This window comes from Heterodontus francisci, unplaced genomic scaffold (assembly GCF_036365525.1).
Source record: "Heterodontus francisci isolate sHetFra1 unplaced genomic scaffold, sHetFra1.hap1 HAP1_SCAFFOLD_910, whole genome shotgun sequence".
Taxonomy (NCBI): domain Eukaryota; kingdom Metazoa; phylum Chordata; class Chondrichthyes; order Heterodontiformes; family Heterodontidae; genus Heterodontus; species Heterodontus francisci.
In genome coordinates, this window is record NW_027141879.1 from 159,511 (window position 1) to 175,461 (window position 15,951).

Here is a 15,951-nt window from a genome sequence, read left to right on the forward strand (position 1 = left end):
TGAGACCTTGACCAAATCCCAGCAAGAATCCCCATTGTCTGCCCAGTCTGGTATTGGGGTGTACTTTTGCTGTTTTAGGGGTAAGTGTTGGATCAGTGTTTGATATTTTCAAACTGCAGTACCATTGCAAACAAGGACAAGCGTTACCGGTTCAAAATTAACCATGAAATGGCTCAAAACATTGTTGTCCAGGGACAGAGGGAGGGAGAGAGACATGGACAGAGTGGAACAGAGACGAGGGAGGGGTATGGGGGGTGGGGGGTGCGGGGAAGGGAGAGAGGGAGACAGACAGAGAGAGTGAGAGCTAGAGGGAGAGAGACAAAGAGAGAAACAGAGATGGAGGGTCAGAGACAGAGAGAGAGGGAAACAGGCAGATGCCGAGTGGGAACGAGAGGGAGAAAGCAAGAGAAACAGATACAGAGGGAGAGAGACAGATACAGAGAGAGAGAGAGGGAAAGAGACAGAGGGGGAAACGAAGGCAGAGGGAGAGACAGACAGCGAGAGACAGAAAGAGTGAGATTCTTGGAGAAACTTTACATCTAATAATGTTGGAAAAAAAAGATAAAATTAAACATTAAAACTGGCTGTGCACAAGAACTGAATTTAAAATGAAACACTGGGGCTCTAGCTTAAGTGTTTTGCGGGCTACTGTTGGATCAGTGTTTGATATTGTTAAACTGCAGTGACATTTATTATTGTTCAAAAAATATTATCAAAAATTGACAAACTTTAGAAGCTGGGGAAATGGGATTCAGTGTGTGAGGGGACCTTTACAGAACCTCATAAACAATCCCCATTATCTGCCCGTCTGGTATTGGAGGCTTATTGTTAGATCTTAGGGGGCGAGTGTTGACCAGTGCTTAATATCTTCAAAATGCCGAGACGTACCCAGAAAGGGCCAGATTTGCTGGTTCAAAATTAACAAAGAAATGGAGAAAATCATTTCTGTCCAAGGAGAGAGAGGGAGAGATGGTGAGATAAAGACACAGAAAGAGTGATGGACAGAGGCGGAGAATGAGGGAGAGAGAGAGACAGGCAGACAGACAGAGAGAGAGAGAGAGAGAGAGAGAGGGAGAGGCAGAGAGAGAGAGATGGAGAGAGGCAGACATGAGAGGGAGAGACAGAGGCAGGATGAAACTAGTTGCAACCATCAGTAACAATCCTCATTATCTACCCAGTCCTATGTTGGGAGTTCAGTGTGAGTGTTTTAGGAGTGGGTGTTGGATCAGTGTTTGATATTTTCAAACTGTAGTGACATTCCCAACCAGGTAGGTATTGAATACAAGAGCAGGGAGGTTTTGCTGGAACTATATAACTCATTGGTTATGCCACAACCTGAGTACAGTGTGCAGTTCTGGTCACCTCATTACTTCTCTTTGGCCTCCTTGTCTCGAGAGACAATGGGTAAGCGTCTGGAGGTGGTTAGTGGTTTGTGGAGCAGCGCCTGGAGTAGCTATAAAGGCCAATATTAGAGTGACAGACTCTTCCACAGGTGCTGCAGTAGAAATTGTTTGTCGGGGCTGTTACACAGTTGGCTCTCCCCTTGCGCTTCTGTCTTTTTTCCTGCCAACTGCTAAGTCTCTTCGACTCGCCACACTTTAACCCTGCCTTTATGGCTGCCCGCCAGCTCTGGCGATCGCTGGCAACTGACTCCCACGACTTGTGATCAATCTCACAGGACTTCATGTCACGTTTGCAGACGTCTTTAAAGCGGAGACATGGACGGCCGGTGGGTCTGATACCAGTGGCGATCTCGCTGCACAATGCGTCTTTGGGTATCCTGCCATCTTCCATGTGGCTCACATGGCCAAGCCATATCAAGCACCGCTGACTCAGTGGTGTGTATATGCTGGGGATGTTGGCCGCCTCGAGGACTTCTGTGTTGGAGATATGGTCCTGCCACCTGATGCCAAGGATTCTGCGGAGGCAGGGAAGATGGAATGAATTGAGACGTCGCTCTTGGCTGACATACGTTGTCCAGGCCTCGCTGCCATAGAGCAAGGTACTGAGGACGCAGGCTTGATACACTCGGGCCTTTGTGTTCCGTTTCAGTGCGCCATTTTCCCACACTCTCTTGGCCAGTCTGGACATAGCAGTGGAAGCCTTCCTCATGTGCTTGTTGATTTCTGCATCGAGAGACAGGTTACTGGTGATAGTTGAGCCTAGGTTGGTGATCTCTTGAACCACTTCCAGAGCGTGGTCGCCGATATTGATGGATGGAGCATTTCTGACATCCTGTCCCATGATGTTCGTTTTCTTGAGGCTGATGTTTAGGCCAAATTCGTTGCAGGCAGCCGCAAACCTGTCGACGAGACTCTGCAGACATTCTTCAGTGTGAGATGTTAAAGCAGCATCGACAGCAAAGAGGAGTTCCCTGATGAGGACTTTCCGTGTTTTGGTCTTCGCTCTAAGACGGACAAGGTTGAACAACCTGCCTCCTGATCTTTTGTGGAGGAAAATTCCTTCTTCTGAAGACTTGACAGCATGTGAGAGCAGCAGGGAGAAGAAGATCCCAAACAGTGTAGGTGCGAGAACACGGCCCTGTTTCACGCCACACAGGATAGGAAAGGGGTCTGATGAGATGCTGAATTGTGCATTTCATATTGTCATGGAATGAGGTGATGATACTTAGTAGCTTTGGAGGACATCCGATCTTTGCGAGGTCATCCAGACCACGTCTGCTGAAGAGATCAAAGGCTTTGGTGAGAGCAATGAAAGCAAGAAAGAGGGGCATCTGTTGTTCATAGCATTCTCCTGTAGCTGGCGAAAGGAGAACAGCATGTCAATGGTGGATCTCTCTGCAAGAAAGCCACACTGCGCCTCAGGGTAGACACACTCGGCCAGCTTCTGGAGCCTGTTTAAGGCGACTCGAGTGAAGACTTTCCCCACTATGCTGAGCGGGGAGATTCCACGGTAGTTGTTGCAGTAACCAAAGTCAACCTTGTTCTTATAGAGGGTGATGATGTTGACATTGCGCATGTCCTGTGGTACTGCTCCCCCGTCGCAGCACAGGCAAAGCAGTTCGTAGAGTGCTGAGAGTATAGCAGACTTGGCACTCTTGATTATTTCAGGGGTAATGCCCTCCTTCCCAGGGGCTTTTCCAATAGCTAGAGAATCAATTATATCACTGAATTCCGATTTTGTTGGCTGTACGTCCAGCTCATCCATGACTGGCAGAGACTGGGCTGCATTGAGGGCGGTCTCAGTGACAACATTTTCCCTGGAGTACAGTTCTAGGTAGTGCTCCACCCAGCGGTCCATTTGCTTGCGTTGGTCAGCGATAATGTCCCCTGATTTAGATTTTAGGGGCGCGATCTTCTTGATGGTTGGCTCAAAAACACTCTTAATGCCATTATACATTCCTCTGATGTTTCTGGTGTCGGAGGCCAGATGAATATGACTGACTAATTAACGTTGGATAAACTACCACCACTTGTGGTACAGTAGCAGACAGAATATTTATACATTCATTTATTACTATTGTCACACCGACGTGCGATGCTGTATGATAATTTTCTTTAATCCACTGGCTGACCATCTAAATTTATACTTTTCAATGATATTTTAAAGGAAACAGATAAAAGTTGACTTTGCTGGCAGCATAAGATTGCCACATAATTTGCGACACTGCATCCTACATTGCAAGGTCTGTTGCGAGGGAGGCAAAATGTCTATTCATCCCAGTATGAACCAAGACCCAGGAAGTTTAAGAGCCGTTTCTTTTTTTTTTCAGCAGTAAGAAATATACTGCCGACCACTATGCTGAATCACTGAGTGATTGTGGAATTAAATTCATTCAGATTGATCCTCTCCAAATTCCTCTAAATGGTCAACACAGATCATATCTGTATGAAATTATCTTTCACTTCGTTGATATTGTCAAAACCAGCTGCAATATTTTTACACATGGCACCTGAGTTGAAAATCATTTTGTAAGGAACAGAGATGTACAAATTCACAACCCCATCTTCATTTACAGATTCTCACCCACATTTCCATTCATATTTTCCATTCGATCATGATGGAATTCTACACTATCTCTGACTGTGTCGATGCATTCATCAGAGGCTGAAAGGTTTGAGTTCAGTTTAGTTCTACTGAGGAGAGCTGATAGACTGTTCCTTAGTATCATTAGATTAGTTACTGCATTCATTTCTCAGGATGGATGGGACAGTGTCGTAAGAAGATTGTTACTGGATTTGTGTTGTTCTGGCTGTTGAGTCCTTTGCACCTCCTTCACCTAGTCATCATTGCCTAATATTCAAAGGCTGTCATTTTGGATCTTCCAACTTTCTCATCAGCATCTTAGTTAATGTTGTACATAACTATGGCGAAGACTCCATTTCCTCTGAGCCTCGTATCCACTTCCATTCAACGCTTTCCTGCTTTGAAATTCTGTGGGATGGCGAAAGAGACTCATTTCTGTTTTTTTTCTTTTCATCTTTCAGGTCTCGAAGCAGCTCACACTAGCACATGGACAGGGCCGCCATAACAGTGCTGTTTGGTGAGTGGTGAAACAATATTACACCAAATCGACTGGATTTAGCATCTGTGAGAAAGCTGAGTGGGCAGATGACTAATTTAAGACGAGGAGGATTGAGGTTTACCAGAGGCGTTAAGTTGAGTTAAATACTGTCCTTTCACTGAATTGGTACCGAAGATAAAATATATCAGTTACTTTGGGAGACAATAGAAACTGGGTGTGTTCTGTGTAGAGCAGGTATAGTGCTGTATAACTAAACTAAAACTAAACTAAACAGGGTACAGACTGTCTACCTGATCCGAACCCGATTAAACCCGATAACGTGTGTCGGGTTTGACTTGGATCGAGTCTCTCTTCCGAGTCCAGCATTCGAGCGCGAGTCGGATCGGGCTGGAATGTGCAGCCTCCGGGAAGTAGCCTTCAATTCAATATGAAGGTCATGCGGGAAAGGTGCAGTCCAAACTCCGCACTCTGCAGTGAGCGAGTGAGCGTCTCTAAAACCTCATCACGCTCATGCTGTCACTTCCCTGCATCCAAACGTGTTTCTACACTACAGTACACTATGGAAGTAAAACGAATGTTGTCTACTGGAGAATGTTTAACAGTCTTGTCGTCAGAAAAGGTAAATCCTCCATTTGGAAACATTTCAATGCTATTGTTTTCCGTAGTAGTAAAAGTTCAAGTTGATTTGTACAATGCAAATCTTCTACTCAGATATGGCAGCAAAAAGACAGAAAATTCGTCCTTGCAGGGGAACACTGGAAAAGGTTGTAATCGACCCACAGCAGGTCCAAGTTAGTCGTATCTAACTTTGCTTGTACAGTCGAGTCAAAAGAAAACATACCGACTCACAAGAAATCAGAAATTACAGACAAATGTGTGAGTCTCTGTTGCAAAGATATTCGACATTTACTAACTGTCTCTCTTGAAGGGTTTGTTGAGCTAGCACAAGAGCTTATCAATGTGGGTGCTACATATGGTCGAGTATCAGCGTCAAGTGTGTTACCAAATCCAAATACAGTTTCAAGAAAGTGTCATGATGTGGCCGAAGAAAAGAGACAACAACTAATTTCTCAGATTACAGACATACTGAAGAATGTGAATGTGGGAATGACAACTGACATCTGGACAGACAACTACCATAAAATCCATCATATGTCGATATATTGTCAGTACATCACAGTAGATTTTCAACTTAATGTCAATGTTTTAACAACAACAATGTTTCCACTGGAGGACGCCAAAACTGGCAAAATCATCAGGCTTGAGATTTCTAAGCTGCTATTGCATGCTTTTGGATTCGACCCTGCAAATTTAAATATATAAGTCTGGGTGACAGATCAAGGCACTAGCATAGTGCTTGCTCTTAGTCCATATCGACGCACCTTCGGCATTCACCTCGTCCAAAGAAATTAACTTCCGAAGCTCCAGATGTTGTAGAAACTATACATCATGCCAAAGCCTTGGTGACATATATTAAACAGTCTGGTCTTGCTGCACAGTTGTCTAAAACTGTAAATCCAATGGGAGAAACGAGGTACAGTACTGTGTATCTGAGACTGAATTCAATTCAGGATATTTATCATGAGCTACTCGAGAAACTGGAACAGCATGGGGAAAACTATTGGCTGGAAAACATCAACCCCGATGTTTTGCAGTTTTTGGTTGATTTTCTCCAACTATTTCCTGAAGCTTAGAGGGAACTCGAGGAAGACCAGTATCCTACTTTGGACCTGGTAATTCCGTGGTTTGAAAAACTTAAACGACTCTGTATGCCACTTTCATCAGATACTCCAATGCAAGCAGTTGTCAGGGAACGGCACAGAGAGTGGATTTTGATGAAAATTGAAGTTAATGACGAGCACAAGATAGAAACATTTCTTTGGCCATAATTAATCATCTGAGAATGTTGTCCAGCCATGATAGGGAAGAAGTCTGTTCTGAAGTGCGAATACTTATCCACAACTTTAAAACTGAAGACCTTGTGAAGGGAACGAAATTAGTTGACGATGAACATTCAGCTGCCAAAAAAAAGCACTGACCGAATTTGTTGAATGGGAGAATGTTCACGAAGAAATAGACACAAATGATGAAGTGCAGCTGTACACAGCACAGAGGCATGCTGTGTTGACGATGGAAAAAGAGCGTGAAGTGTTTGGCTGGTGGAAGGAACACAGTGTTGCATACCCTAAATTGGCCAGGCTGGCTAGAAGTATACTTTGCATTCCGGTGAACAGTAGCAGCAGTGAGAGGAACATCAGCGTATCTGGAAGGACCATCGCCCAGCGGAGGACTGCCCTTAAGACTTCCACAGTTGACTCTATTCTTTTTTTACATGACAATTTATAACACCTTTGGTTCTTTACTTTCTTAGCTATGTATGTAACTGAGACCACTTACTGGCGATGAAATCAAATGTTCACCTCACTGTTTATTGGGTGCTTCGTTGGAATAGGCTATTTGTTGTCTTTTTAATCTAAGGTTTGACGCTATTCGTTTCTTTTTAATCTGGTTATTATCACAGTGCTGTTTGTGGGAGCTTTCTGTGGACCATGGCTGCTGCATTTCCTACTTTACAACAGTGAATACAATTCACAAAGACGTTCGTTGTGTGGAAAGTGGTTTGGGACGTCCTGTGCTTGTGAAACGTGATTGACACGAGCAAGTCTTTCTCTGTAGAGAGAAAATGGATAATCTAAAGAGAAGACTAATTAAAAATCATGAGGGAGTCAAGACGTTGTTTGAAATTCTCAGAAGAGACAGGCTGATATTTCTGACAGAGAAGAGAAACACTGTGTGTATTTGAAAGTTGTCTGCAAAAAACTTAGTTCGGCTCCTTTAGTTGGTAACTTTAATTTTTTGGACTCAATGAGTTGTAAGAAAGATGTTCAGTAAATACATAACTGTATTTGATCACTGTTCGATTATTTGTTTTGCATTTTATTACTTCACATCAGGGCTTCTAGGGTGTAGGGCAGGCGGTGGCCTAGTCAACCGGCAACCGAAGATATTTCACTGGTGACATCGGTTCGAATCCCACCACAGCAGAAGGTGGAATTTGAATTTAATTGATAAAAATTTGGAATTAAGTTTTCTAATGATAGCCGTGATACCATTGTCGTTTTTTGTGAAGAAGCACCCATCTAGTTCACCATCATGCGCTATCGGGAAGGAAATCTTCTGTCCTTACCTGGTCTGGCCTACATCTGACTCCAGACCCACAGCAATGTGGTGAAATTTACATGTCCTCTGAAATGGCCTAGCAAGCCACTCAGTTGTTCCAAACCACGACGAAGTCAATAAAAAGGAATTAAACCGGACAGACAACACGACAACGGCAAATCCAGCCAGGTCGATCCTTCAAAGACCTCCTGACTAACATCTGGGGGCTTGTGACAAAGTTTGGAGAGCTGTTCCACACATTAGTCAAACAACAGCCTTACATAGTCATACTCACGGAATCATACCTGACAGACAATGTCCTGCACACTGCCATCACCCTCCCTGGGTATGTCCTGTCGCAGGGCAGGACAGAACCACCAGAGGTGGTGGCACAGTGGTATAGTAGGGAGTCCTCAACATCATTTCTGGACCCCGTGAAGTCTCATGGCATCAGATCAAACATGGGCATGGTCACCTCCTACTAATTACCACCTACCGCCCTCCCTCAGATGAGGACACAGTACTCCTCCATGTTGAATACCACTTGGAGGAGGTACTGAGGGTGGCAAGGGCACAAAACTTACTCTGGGTGGGGGACTTCAATGTCCACCACCAAGAGTGGCTCGGTAGCACCACTACTTACCGAGCTCGCCGAGTCCTAAAGGACATAGCTGCAAGACTGGGTCTGCAGCAGGTGGTGGGGGAACCAACACGAGGGAAAAACATACTTGACCTCGTCCTCACCAATCTGTCTGCCACAGATGCTTCTGCCCAAGAATGTATTGGTAGGAGTGACCACCGCACAGTCCTTGTGGAGACGAAGTCCCACCTTCACATTGAGGATACCGTCCATTGTATTGTGTGGCACTATCAACGTGGAAAATGGGATAGATTTCTATCAGAGCTTGCAATGCAAATCTGGGCGTCCATGAGGCGCTGTGGGCCATCAGAAGCAGCAGAATTGTACTCAACCACAATCTGTAAGCTCATGGCCCGGCATATACCCCACTCTACCATTACCATCAGGCCAGGTGACCAACCCTGATTCAATGAAGAGTGTATGAGGGGATGCGAGGAGCAGCACCAGGCATACCTCAAAATAAGGTGTCAACCTGGTGAAGCTACAACACAGGACTATCTGCGATCCAAACTGTATAAGCAGCATGCGATAGACAGAGCTAAGCGATCACATAACGAACGGATCAGATCTAAGCTCTGCAGTCCTGCCACATCCAGCCATGAATGGTGGTGGACAATTAAACAACTAACTGCAGGAGGTGGCTCCACAAAGAACCCCATTCTCATTGATGGGGGAGCCCAACACAACAGAGCGAAAAATAAGGCTGAAGCATTTGCAACAATCTTCAGCCAGAACTGCCGAGTTGATGATCCATCTCGGCCTCCTCCTGAAGTCCCCAGACTCACAGATGCCAGACTTCAGACAATTCGATTCACTCCACGTGATATCAAGAAACGACTCGAAGGGCGGAGTTCCAGAGCAATAAGGATAAAAAACGTACCTTGGGGATTCTCGGAGCAAACTCGGAGGGCGGAGTTCCAGACTGGGAAGTCGAAAAAGCTTACCTCGGGGATTCTCGGAGTAGACTCAGAGGGTGGAGTTCCAGAGCGGTAAGTAGAAAAAACTTACCTCGGCGATTCTCGGAGCAGACTCGATGGGCGGAGTTCCAGAGCGAAAAGTATAAAAAAACCTACGTCTGGGATTCTCGGAGCAAACTCGGAGGGCGGAGTTCCAGAGCAAAAAGTGTAAAAAACTTACGTCGGGGATTCTCGGAGCAGACTCGGAGGGCGGAGTTCCAGAGCGGTAAGCAGAAAAAACTTACCTCGGCGATTCTCGGAGCAGACTCGATGGGCGGAGTTCCAGAGCGAAAAGTATAAAAAACTTACGTCGGGGATTCTCGGAGCAGACTTGGAGGGCTGATTTCCAGAGCGGTAAGTATAAAAACTTACGTCGAGGATTATCGGAGCAACCTCGGAGGGCGGAGTTCCAGAGCGGTAAGAATAAAAACTTACCTCGTGTATTCTCGGAGCAACCTCGGAGGGCGGAGTTCCAGAGCGGTAAGTATAAAAACATACCTCGTGGATTCTCGGAGCAGACTCGGAGGGCGGAGTGCCAGAGCGGTAAGTTGCCTCGGGTGGGAAGAAAACTGAAAAAGTGACGTCACAGGAAAGCTGTGACCTCATTGGCTGGTAAGGAATCTGCAACGAATTTGAAAATATAACTGATAAAAATTGATTAAAACACGAATTAACTAATTAATAAATAGATTAACTAAACCAGAGGGAGGAGATTACTGTATTTAGTTAGCATTTAATATTTATAGTAGGAATCTAGCACTAGGGACCATATAATTAAGTGTATCATAATTTAGAAAGGATTTAATAAGTATTTATTTATTTAAAAATTAATTAACTAATTAGTGCTAGAAATGACAGTTAGAGGGGTGAAGTGCTTCACCTGTGAGATGTGGGAAGTCCGTGAGGCTTCCAGCGTTCCGGGCAGCTACATCTGCAGGAAGTGTACCAGTTGCAGCTCCTCACAGACCGTATGGATCGGATGGAGCGGCAACTGGCTGCACTTAGGAGCATGCAAGTGGCAGAAAGTGTCATAGACAGGAGTTTTAGAGAAGTGATTCCACCCAAGGTGCAGGCAGATAGATGGCTGACTGCTAGAAGGGGAAGGCAGTCAGTGCAGTAATCCCCTGTGGCTATCCCCCTCTCGAACAAGTATACCGTTTTGGATACTGTTGGGGGGGTGGCCTATCAGGGGAAAACAGCAGCAGCCAGAGCAGTGGCACCACGGCTGGCACTGTTGTTCAGCAGGGAGGGACAAAGCGCAGAAGAGCAATAGTTATAGGTGACTCTATAGTCAGGGGCACAGATAGGCGCTTCTGTGGACGGGAAAGAGGCTTCAGGACGGTATGTTGCCTCCCTGGTGCCAGCGTCAAGGATGTCTCTGAACGGACAGGGGGCATTCTGAAGAGGGTGGGTGAAAAGCCGGAGGTTGTGGTACACATCGGTACCAATGACATAGGCAGGAAGAGTGATGAGGTCCTGCAGGGGGAGTTCAGGGAGTTTGGCAGAAAGTTAAAAAACAGTATCTCCAGGGTTGTAATCTCGGGATTACTCCCTGTGCCAACGTGCTGGTGAGGCTAGAAATAGGAAGATAGTGCAGCTAAGCACGGGCTGAACAGCTGGTGCAGAAGGGAGGGTTTCAGATATCTGGACCATTGGGATCTCTTCAGGGACAGATGGGACCTGTACAAGAAGGACGGGTTTCATCTAAACTGGAGGGGCACAAATATCCTGGCTGCGAGCTTTGCTAGCGTCACTCGGGAGGGTTTAAACTAGTGTGGCAGGGGGGTGGGAACCAGAGCAGTAGGACAGCAAGTGAAAAAAGTGAACGGGAACTAATAAACAAGGCCAGTAAAACTAAGAGGAAGAGCAGGCATGGAGATGTTGTGGAGAACAGCGGGACTGGTGGTCTGAAGTGCATTTGTTTTAATGCAAGAAGTATAACAGGTAAGGCAGATGAACTTAGAGCTTGGATTAGCACATGGAACAATGATGTTGTTGCTATTGCAGAGACCTGGTTGAAGAAAGGAGAGGATTGGCAGCTAAATGTTACAGGATTTAGAAGCTTCAGGCGGGATAGAGGGGGATGTAAAAGGGGTGGGGGAGTTGCATTACTGGTTAAGGAGAATATCACAGCTGTACTGCGGGAGAATACCTCGGAGGGGTCATGCAGCGAGGCAATATGGGTGGAGCTCAGGAATAGGACGGGTGCAGTCACGATGTTGGGGGTTTGCTACAGGCCTCTCAACAGCCAGCAGGAGGTAGAGGAGCAGATATGTAAACAGATGTTGCAAAGATGTAAAGGTGGGGAATTTTAACTTCCCTTATATTGACTGGGACTCACTTAGTGTTAGGGGCTTGGCTGGGGCAGAATTTGTAAGGAGCATCGAGAAGGGCTTCTTGAAACAATACGTAGATAGTCCAACTAGGGATGGGGCCGCACTGGACCTGGCATTGGGGAATGAGCCCGGCCAGGTGGTCGAAGTTTCAGTAGGGGAGAATTTCGGGAACAGTGACCATAATTCCATAAGTTTTAAGGTACTTGTGGATAAGGATAAGAGTAGTCCTCGGGTGAAGGTGCTAAATTGGGGAAAGGCTAATTATAACAATATTAGGCAGTAACTGAAGAACTTAGATTGGGGACGGCTGTTTGAGGTAAATCAAAATCTGACATGTGGGAGTCTTTCAAACGTCAGTTGATTAGCTTCCAGGACCAGCATGTTCCTGTGAGGAAGAAGGATAAGTTTGGAAAATTTCGGGAACCTTGGTTAACGCAGGATATTGTGAGCCTGGTCAAAAAGAAAAAGGAAGCATTCGTAAGGGCTGGAAGGCTAGGAACGGACGCATCCCTTGTGGAATAAAAAGACTGCAGGAAGGAACTTAAGCAAGGAGTCCACAGGGCTAAAAGGGGTTATGAGAAGCCATTGGCAAACTGAATGAAGGAAAATTCCAAGGCTTTGTATACGTATATGAAGAGGAAGAGGGTAACCAGGGAAAGGGTTGGCGCAATCAAGGACAGAGATGGGAATCTATGTGTGGATCCAGAGGAAATGGGTGAGGTACTAAATGAATATTTTGCATCTGTATTCACCAAGGAGAAGGACTTGGTGGACGTTGAGCCTGGGGAAGGGAGTGTGGATAGTCTCAATCATCTCATAATCAAAAAATAGGAGGTGTTGGGTGTCTTGCAAAGCATTAAGGTAGATATTTCCCCAGGGCCTGATGAGATATACCCTATAATACTGAGTGAGGCATGGGAGGAAATTGCTGGGACCTTGACAGAAATCCTTGCATCCTCATTGTCCACAGGTGAGGTCCCAGAGGAATGGAGAATAGCCAATGTTGTTCCTTTGTTTAAGAAGGGCCGCAAGGATAATCCAGAAAATTATAGGCCGGTGAGCCTTACGTCAGTGGTTGTGAAGTTATTAGAGAGGATTCTTCGGGACAGGATTTACTCCCATTTGGAAACAAATGGACCTATTAGCGAGAGGCAGCATGGTTTTGCGAAGGGGAGGTCGTGCCTCACTAATTTGATTGAGTTTTTGGAGGAAGTGACACAGATGATTGATTTTTTAGAATTAGAATATTACAGCACAGGACAGGCCCTTCGGCCCTCGATGTTGCACCGACATGTGAAACCATCTGACCTACACTATTCCATTTTCATTAATATGTCTATCCGATGACCACTTAAATGCCCTTAATGTTGGCGAGTCTACTACTGTTGCAGGCAGGGCGTTCCACGCCCTTACTACTCTCTGAGTAAATAAACTACCTCTGACATCTGTCCTATATCTATCACCCCTCAACTTGAAGCTATGTCCCCTCGTATTTGCCATCACCATCCGAGGAAAAAGACTCTCACTATCTGCCATATCTAACCCTCTGACTATCTTATATGTCTCTATTAAGTCACCTCTCCTCCTCCTCGTTCTCTCCAACGAAAACAACCTCAAGTCCCTCAGCCTTTCCTCGTCAGACCTTCCCTCCATACCAGGCAACATCCAAATAAATCTCCTCTGCACCCATTCCAAAGCTTCCACATCCTTCCTAAAATGCGGTGACCAGAACTGCACGCAATACTCCAGGTGCGGAGTAGAGTTTTGTACAGCTGCAGCATGACCTCGTGGCTCCGAAACACGATCCCCCTACTAATAAAAGATAACACACCATATGACTTGCTAACAGCCCTATTAACCTGGGTATCGACCTTCAGGGATTTATGTACCTGGACACCAAGATCTCTCTGTTCATCTACACTACCAAGAATCTTCCCATTTGCCCAGTACTCTGCATTCCTGTTACTCCTTGCAAAGTGAATCACCTCACACTTTTCCGCATTAAACTCCATTTGCCATCTCTCAGCCCAGCTCTGCAGCCTATCTATGTCCCTCTGTACCCGAAAACATCCTTCGGCTCTATCCACAACTCCACCGACCTTAGTGTCATCCGCAAATTTACTAACCCACCCTTCTACACCCTCTTCCAGGTCATTTATAAAAATGACAAACAGCAGTGGCCCCAAAACAGATTCTTGCGGTACACCACTAGTAACTAAACTCCAGGATGAACATTTGCCATCAACCACCACCCTCTGTCTTCTTTCAGCTAGTCAATTTCTGATCCAAAGCTCTAAATCACCTTCAACCCCATACTTCCGTATTTTCTGAAATAGACTACCGTGGGGAAGCTTATCAAACGCCTTACTGAAATCCATATGCAGCACATCCACTGCTTTCCCCTCATCCACCTGTTTGGTCACCTTCTCGAAAAACTCAATAAGGTTTGTGAGGCACGACCTACCCTTCACAAAACCGTGCTGACTATCGCTAATGAATTTATTCTTTTCGAGATGATTATAAATCCTGTCTCTTATAACCTTTTCCAACATTTTACCCACAACCGAAGTAAGGCTCACAGGTCTATAATTACCAGGGCTGTCTCTACTCCCCTTCTTGAACAAGGGGACAACATTTGCTATCCTCCAGTCTTCCGGCACTATTCCTGTCGACAATACCGACATAAGGATCAAGGACAAAGCCTGTGCACTCTCCTCCCTAGCTACCCAGAGAATCCTAGGATAAATCCCATCTGGCCCAGGGGACTTATCTATTTTCACACTTTCCAAAATTGCTAACACCTCCTCCTTGCGAACCTCAATCCCATCTAGCCTAGTAGCCGGAATCTCAGTATTCTCCTCGACAACATTTTCTTTCTCTACTGTAAATACTGACGCAAAATATTCATTTAATGCTTCCCCTATCTCCTCTGATTCCACACACAACTTCCCACTACTATCCTTGATTGGCCCTAATCTAACTCCAGTCATTCTTTTATTCCTGATAAACCTATTGAAAGCCTTAGGGTTTTCCCTGATCCTATCGGCCAATGACTTCTCGTGTCCTCTCCTTGCTCTTCTTAGCTCTCCCTTTAGATCCTTCCTGGCTAGCTTGTAACTCACAAGCGCCCTAACTGAGCCTTCTCGTCTCATCCTAACATAAGCCTTCTTCTTCCTCTTGACAAGCGCTTCAACTTCTTTCGTAAACCACGGCTCCCTCGCTGGACAACTTCCTCCCTGCCTGACAGGTACATACTTATCAAGAACACGCAGTATCTGCTCCTTGAATAAGCTCCACATTTCGATTGTTCCCATCCCCTGCTGTTTCCTTCCCCATCCTACGCATCCTAAATCTTGCCTAATCGCATCATAATTTCCTTTCCCCCAGCTATAATTCTTGCCCTGCGGTATCTACCTGTCCCTGCCCATCGCTAAGGTAAACCTAACCGAATTGTGATCACTATCACCAAAGTGCTCACCTACATCTAAATCTAACACCTGGCCGGGTTCATTACCCTGTACCAAATCCAATGTGGCATCGCCCCTGGTTGGCCTGTCTACATACTGTGTCAGAAAACCCTCCTGCACACACTGGACAAAAACTGACCCATCTAAAAGTACTCGAACTATAGTATTTCCAGTCAATATTTGGAAAGTTAAAGTCCCCCAAAACAACTACCCTGTTACTCTCGCCCCTGTCGAGAATCATCTTCGCTATCCTTTCCTCTACATCTCTGGAACTATTCGGAGGTCTATAGAAGACTCCCAACAGGGTGACCTCACCTCTCCTGTTTCTAACCTCGGCCCATACTACCTCAGTAGACGAGTCCTCAAATGTCCTTTCTGTCGCTGTAATACTCTCCTTGATTAACAATGCCACAGCACCCCCCCCCCCCCCTCCCCCCTCTTTTACCATCTTATCTGTTCCTAGTGAAACATCTAAATCCCGGAACCTGCAACATCCGTTCCTGCCCCTGCTCTACCCATGTCTCCGAAATGGCGACTACATCGAGATCCCAGGTACCAACCCATGCTGCAAGCTCACCCACCTTATTCTGGATGCTCCTGGCGTTGAAGTAGACACACTTTGAACCAGGTTATGCTTGCCAGTGCCCTCTTGCGTCCTTGTAACCTTATCCCTGACCTCACTACTCTCAACATCCTGTACACTGGCACTACAATTTATGTTCCCATACCCCTGCTGAATTAGTTTCAACCCCCCCCCCCCCGAAGAGCACTGATGAAGGAAGGGCAGTGGATGTTAGCTATATGGACTTCAGTAAAGACTTTGACAAGGTCCCTCATGGCAGACCGATACAGAATGTGAAGTCACATGGGATCAGAGGGGAGCTTTCAAGATGGATACGGAACTGAC